The following is a 6,769-nucleotide window of genomic DNA, read 5'->3' as shown; positions in this document are numbered from 1 at the left end:
CCGCGTTGGCAAATCTCCCAAAAACCTGTTGCGCTCCTCTGATGGGATCTGACATCGTCTAGTCAGCTTCACTAAGTGCTGTGGCCCGCGTGAGCTCCTTGACTCAGACCTGTCAGGAAGTGCTGTGAAGAATGTTACTGAGGGAGGAGGTGCGTGAATTGATTACCCTCTGACTTGCTGCCAAAGCTCGCTCGGTGTGCCATCCTTGTGTCGAGTTAAGTGTGTGTGTGTGTGTGTTTCGGGCCTGTCATGCCCCCTATACGTGGAGATAAGGGGGGACATGGCTAATTAAACGGAGTAAAAGCTGTTGAAAGGGGCTGGACACTGCCAGCCAGCACGAGAGGACTTGACACCCATGTGTTCTTGTTTCGGGAGGGAGAGGGGGGCAAGCGTGACGGAAGCTTGGAGGCCCAGGTTGCAGCACCCCGCCTGGCTGCCAGAGCTCAGTCATAGGGCAGGGAACTGTGGAGAGGTGGTGAACGGTAATGGAGGAGGGTGGTGTTAATATTAACTGCAATTCCAGACCTTCGACTACCAGTCTGTCACTCTTTTTTTTTCTCTCCTCAATTTCCACTGCTCCCCAGCTCCAAACCCCAGCACTCTATCCTATACTACTCCACACATACACATACACATATACACAAACACACATGCACACACAAAAGTACTATATACACACATTCCAAGAGAAAGGGATGGGAGCGTGACAATCGGGAAACAACGGCTGTTAGTTACAGAAAATGCATTACTGCGTGAGCCCGGGCAGCAGAGCGGAGGAGAGGAAGTGGTGGGATTACGCCGGGGCTTGGACGGGGGAGAGCACGGGGCCATTTCCTCCCCCTCTCTGCAGTAAACTGTCCAGATTTACAAGGCCTCCAGGGATACAGATACCCCATCCTCGTCCTGTCAAACCTCGACAGCTCCTGATTTAAAAATAATCCTAAATCATTGCATGACAGTTGTCAGCCGGGCATAAGGAGGTCAGAGGAGCCATTGACATGAGGAGGAAAAAGAAATCGCTTAAGGTGACTGGGTTTGTGGAGATGAGAGATAAACTCCAAACACACTGTGTATTTAAAGATCCCATCTGCAAAGTGCCTCATTATTGGCTTAAAGAAAGTGATTGGGTGGATTAATGACACTTTTCCTGCAATGACATTGATTCTCTGAAAGGTGAAACTTGTGTTTTTTATGATTTAAATCTGTGAAGGCATTCTGCTGGTGATGGGTTTTGATTTACGACAGAGTCAGCTTTCCAGGAACAAGGAAAACACCCTCCTTACTACTGGAAAAAGCACAGGTCAAAGACTTGTTTTCATTCCCCTAAATTCTGGATGGCAGCTTCTTCAATTGTACATTAGTGAATCAATATTATTCATCAGAGAATTGATATTAATAAAGGAAATGTAACTTCTATTTTTAGGCACCCATGGCCTTCATGGTGATTATCACATCACTGGGAGCCCCAGCAAGTCACAAGACACTTAAATACTTCTAGTTCTACCCTTTTGTTAATAATAAAAACGGGATTCAACTCACCAAGTTAACAGAGAGCAGCAGGGATGATGTGTATTTGTAGTCCAAGGACTCATTCCTGTGGCACCGTTGCTGAGATCCATGGAGCTTGAAAGAGTGACAAAGGGACAATAAGGAATAAATGGAGACAGTGAATGATACAGGTTTAAAACAGGTTAGCCTGGATTAAGGACAAAGGGTTTCGGGGTCAGGGTTAGAATATGGTTTTTACCCATTAAGCTGCCTGCTATTATCATCCATCACAATTTCGCAGACCAGCTCATCATACCTGTGTGCACAATTTTCCTCTCCAGTGAAGGTTTATTACCTAAATTTCCAGTGCACTCTCTTTCACTTTTACCACTAGATTGTTCACCCTGGACCCTTTGCTATTGGCAGATTACATGTCCCCGAACTCAGCAGACACTTTGGTGAGTAGAGCGTTATTATAACTTATGGACAAAAGTGTGTAACAAAGATCCAGGTTTGTCATAAAGTTGAGCTCATAAGTCAAACAATAATGAGGGAAAGCACTGTTCCACCATTAAGCTGCATGGAGCCTCAGTCTAACACGGTCTCTCCTCCTCTATACGTCCTCCCACTCCGACAGAGTGAACATATTTCTGCCTGTATCCATCACAGCAGTAAATAATGGCATTTATCTATCTCCTTCTTTTCCTGTTCCAGCTACTGCTCGGCTGACTGATGTATGTTTTTCACTGCGGCAGCATCACTCCAAACCGGATGCGCGCACCGCCTGCCCGCCATGCCTCTCCTGTGATCACCGCAGGCCTCGGAAGACCCCTTCGACAGAAACAGGAAGCAGTTCATAGCACAGGTCGTGACCCCTCTCATTCGGCCCCATGAGTCAAGCAGGGCCCACCCCGGCGAAACACAGGAAAGATCCGGTCCCATCAACAAGGTGTGGAAGGATATTCAGATGGAGAGGAGGAGGGGGTTGCTGCACTTCTCTCTTTCTCCGTCTCGACGCACATCTGTATGTTAGTATGTGTGAGTCAGAGGCAGAGAGGTGCACATCTGTTGAGCAGTAGCCGTGTAACACTATTACACACAAGAGTCACACCTCAACGTACAACTGAGTCCAATTCAGGGCTGTGTGTGTGTATGTGTGCGCAGAGGGGAAACTACTGTACGAGCTGCTGTTCAGCAAAAATCGAACACTCATAGGTCCCTTTAGACGCCCGAGCCGAGGCGCCGGGCCAGATCACAGTCTATAACTAAAGGCTGGAAATGCTCATGTGAGTAGTTAAAGAGTCTTTGCCAGAACATGAGCAGAAACCAGTGAAGTTGTAAATCACCCTTTGCAGTAATTCATTTTTAACTGATTTGTTCTCCTTGTATTTTTCTGTGTCTTTGACGTGTTTTTGTTTTTGACCATATGAAGTGTTTTGGTCTTAATATATTGAATGAATTTGTTTAAGATGACTTCATGACTGGCTTGCATTATACATCATCTATATTTACACCTTAAGGATTATTAAGTGGAATTGCTGCTTATGCTAAACTACATGTTCTAAGGTTCAAAACATTAGAGATCTTTTTTAATGTTCAGTAACTGCATACAAAATGTGATTTATGTTAAGGTAATGATGAATAAAGTACTCTAAATTGTTCATTTGATGAACTATGCCAGACTAAAATAGGTATAGACGAACTACATACTTTTTCTCCTCTAAGGTTAAAATTAGTTTGTGAAAGGTAGCTGATTAATTTCATTTGCGGAAAGTCTGAGGCCATACTTATTCAGTATTCAATTCAGTAATATATAATAAAGATGGAGTAATTTGGGCACAGCTGAAGTGAAATGCTGTAATTCAACCTGATAAATTAATTCAGTACAAACTTAACACCTCATATAACCGCTATGAAGGTGAAGAGGCCAAATAATAAAGACATAATGTGTGAAAATTAATGCATTTAACGTGACTTGAGTCAATGCAACAGCACATGTAATGTTACTAGAGTGATGAAGAGAGGTAAAGCGACTGAGTGCATGTCCCCTGAAGTGGTGTGACATGACAGGACTTGCCCTGACTTGTTCTGCAGACTGGGAAAACAAACACACATGTTGTGGATGGATGTGGATGGCTTCATTATAATAGAAATTGTTTATAATGTGAGTGAGTTGTGGCAAATTGTGTTATTTACGTCCTTTAAAATGATGTTTCTTTTGTAGGAGGTGGAAAAAAAGAATAATTGGAGAAAAAAAATGCTGCTGAAAACTGCAAAAGCATTACATGCTGCCATTTTCTGATATTATATTGACAACATTTGGAGTCTTAAGTGTAGGTGTGCAAGTCCCTTAAGTCAAATGCAAAGGAAATACAAGTGCACTAAAAAGCTGCTCATCCATATGGAAAATAATAAGACCACACAGTTACTAAACTCTCACTTTATAAGCCCACAAAAATAGGACACTTGCTGAGTGGATGTTTTTGTGCCAAAGATTCAGGCTTTTCTGGCCAAAACACGGAGCTGATGTCATGGGAGTCTAATGTTCATGTTCGTCCACATCTGATATTTCACTTTAATGGCGGGGTGTTAAGAGGTGGTAAGCGGAGGGGGAAGCAGCACAGAGAACATAGAGAGACCCTTTGGCTTTATAAAAGTAAAGCTCCCCTATAGGTTTCTCCCTCAATGGCTCCATCCGACTCCAACATTATCTCCCCTCTCCTGATTTTAGCTTTGCAGATAATCTTTACTTTAATAGCTTCCTCTCTCCATGTCTGAATTATTCAGCCTTCCCAGACATCTTTAACCTCTGGCAGGTTTATGAATGTCCCAGATAAAATTGGGAAGTCAGTACTTAGCAGCAAGACCATTTCACACATGATAAGAATAAAACCTATATTAGAGTATATTGGCTCTATATATGCCCACAGTCCTTGTTAAAGTGGCACTAATCAGTAGGCTACTTTAAATTAAGAATGAATGTGAGCTAAGAGGGACAATCTGTAGACATATGTGGCAGCAAAAAAATTACTGTGGCGTTTCTTCTTACTGTCTCTTCCTGTTTTGTCTTTGTTATGATTTCTAATCACACATGCTTCTTATTCAGCAGTGGGCAACTAGCAAATAACTAGGCAAATAGCATAGTGACGTGAGCAGAGCTAAAATTAAAGCTAAAGCTAAAAAGTGAGAAGGGATGTTGGATTTATATTCACCAGATAAACAAAAACACAAGTCGACAATTGATGTTGCTGTGTGCCTGATGAATGCAGGGCCAACATAGCTAACATTGGCCAGTGCTAGTGCGAGCTATACTTGCCAGTCTAAAAGGAATTAAATCATCACTAAAAACCTAATTTCTAATTTTTTTTACTCACCAGGCAGGCGCTGTCTCCAACATAGTAAAGACACACAGTGTGTGTGATTAGAGTTGGGATATTTCAGCTAAATCTCCCTCTGCAAAAAAAAATTAAGCAGGTAAAATCACCATGGCAACCTCTGAGGGCACAGGTGTTTTAAATGAGATTATTAGTAACATCTGGGATGTTTGTTGTGTTTATGACCTACTTTACTGTCAAAGACCGGGGCGACCATTTACTGTGTGTGAGTGTGTGTGTGTGAAAATGAGAATAGGCCTACTGAAAAAAGAAAAAGAAAAAAGAATGAAATAAAAAGCCTGTCTGTCTGTGTCTCTCTTATTAGGATGAAAACAGTTTGGTAAGTGTAACACTGTGGGACCTGTGGAGCATACATTTTCCTAAATTCAATGAAGAACTGCTAATATTATTGTAATTGTGTCCCAGAGCAGCTTCAACACAGTGGACAAGTAGTAGGCTAGTTAGCTGAGTCTTTTGTAGATAACTCTCTGTGCTTGGTTATGGTTGCCAATACAACCGACCACCAACAGAAAATAAATAAATAAAGCTATGTATAAATGTAGAAGTTGTTTTTTAAGTTTTTTGTTTTCATGGAAAAGCATTGTTTTCTTTGTCGCTTAGTCCAGTTGTTTTTATGTCATGACCCGCCCCCCCCCGTCTGTAACTCTATCCTGTATCTGCTTTACGGTGATAAGAATCATCTTTTTTAACAAATGTGCTGGCTTTTCTCCTGTTGAATTTATGCCTTGCCAGTTCTGGTATTTGTCCTTTTGCCAGCTGTTTTCTTTCCTGAGGTAAATCTCTATAAATCAATGAGAGTTAATCTGCTGAGAAGATTGTGTGCTCGCCCCAGCTATGGGGGCACTCTATCTCCATTGGTTACAGAGCATCCATCAAGTGCTCAATGAAGGCTCCGCGGAGCAGTGACACCCCGATCCCCTCTAACCCCATCACCCCACTCCACTCCACCCCATCCCTCCGAACCCCCCCCCCCCCCCCCCCCCCCCCTTCCTGGCTCCTCTTCATATTATTCTCAGGATAATTAGGTTATGAAGATGATCGATTTTATTCTGAGGGAGATAAAGCATGGTCACTTAGAGGAACGTATTGAATCTGTTGTTATCTGTTGTTAAGTTTCACACTCCACATCCGCTCCCTACTTTATCTGGATGTCCTCTTGGCCTGGCTGTGAAACAATTCTTCCTCCTGTGCTGTCTCAAGGGCGGCAGTGTCTTGCTGCATTGGAAAGTTGATCTGATTGCCCTGTCATTCATCATGTAACTTTAACTCCAGGGGCACAGTGAAGCGAAGTGAAGGCTTCTTCGCAGTGATATAAAGCCGGGGCTGCATGGGTGCAAATCATTATACGCGCTCGTTGCAGGGGGAGAGATGGGTTTTGAAATTCCTCACATTCTGTCCAGGAGTGTCTCTGTGGGTATACGGATCTCACCTGGCACAGCGGTTTCAATAACACGTGCATACATACATACACGCTGGCAATATGCAGATACACTCATATATCAGATATAACTCTGCAGGGTACTGTATCACTGTAATGGAAAAGCTTCACAGTATAATGGGAGGAAGCCAGAGGAGGTGAAGGAGGAACTGTAGCTGTGATATATCAAGGTAGAGACAGAAAAATGGAAATAAAAAGACAGAAGAGGAGTGGGGTAGCCTGTTATTTGTCCTGCGTTTGAACCTTGGATGACCCTGTTGTGTTTACCCAGGTTGTCCCATGGCTCCTCCCTTTATACCCACCGTGCCAGACCTCATTTATCCAACTCCTACTCACCACTTCCCAGGTGAGGACCTTTGTTGACAAGCAAAATATTTCCTGAACCGGGTAACAAATGTTAAAAAAATACACCCAGGCCTCTTTAACAAGCTCATTCTGTTAAATGATG

The sequence above is a fragment of the Trachurus trachurus genome (assembly GCF_905171665.1).
Source record: "Trachurus trachurus genome assembly, chromosome: 23".
Classification (NCBI taxonomy): domain Eukaryota; kingdom Metazoa; phylum Chordata; class Actinopteri; order Carangiformes; family Carangidae; genus Trachurus; species Trachurus trachurus.
Note: the sequence above shows the minus strand (reverse complement) of the source record.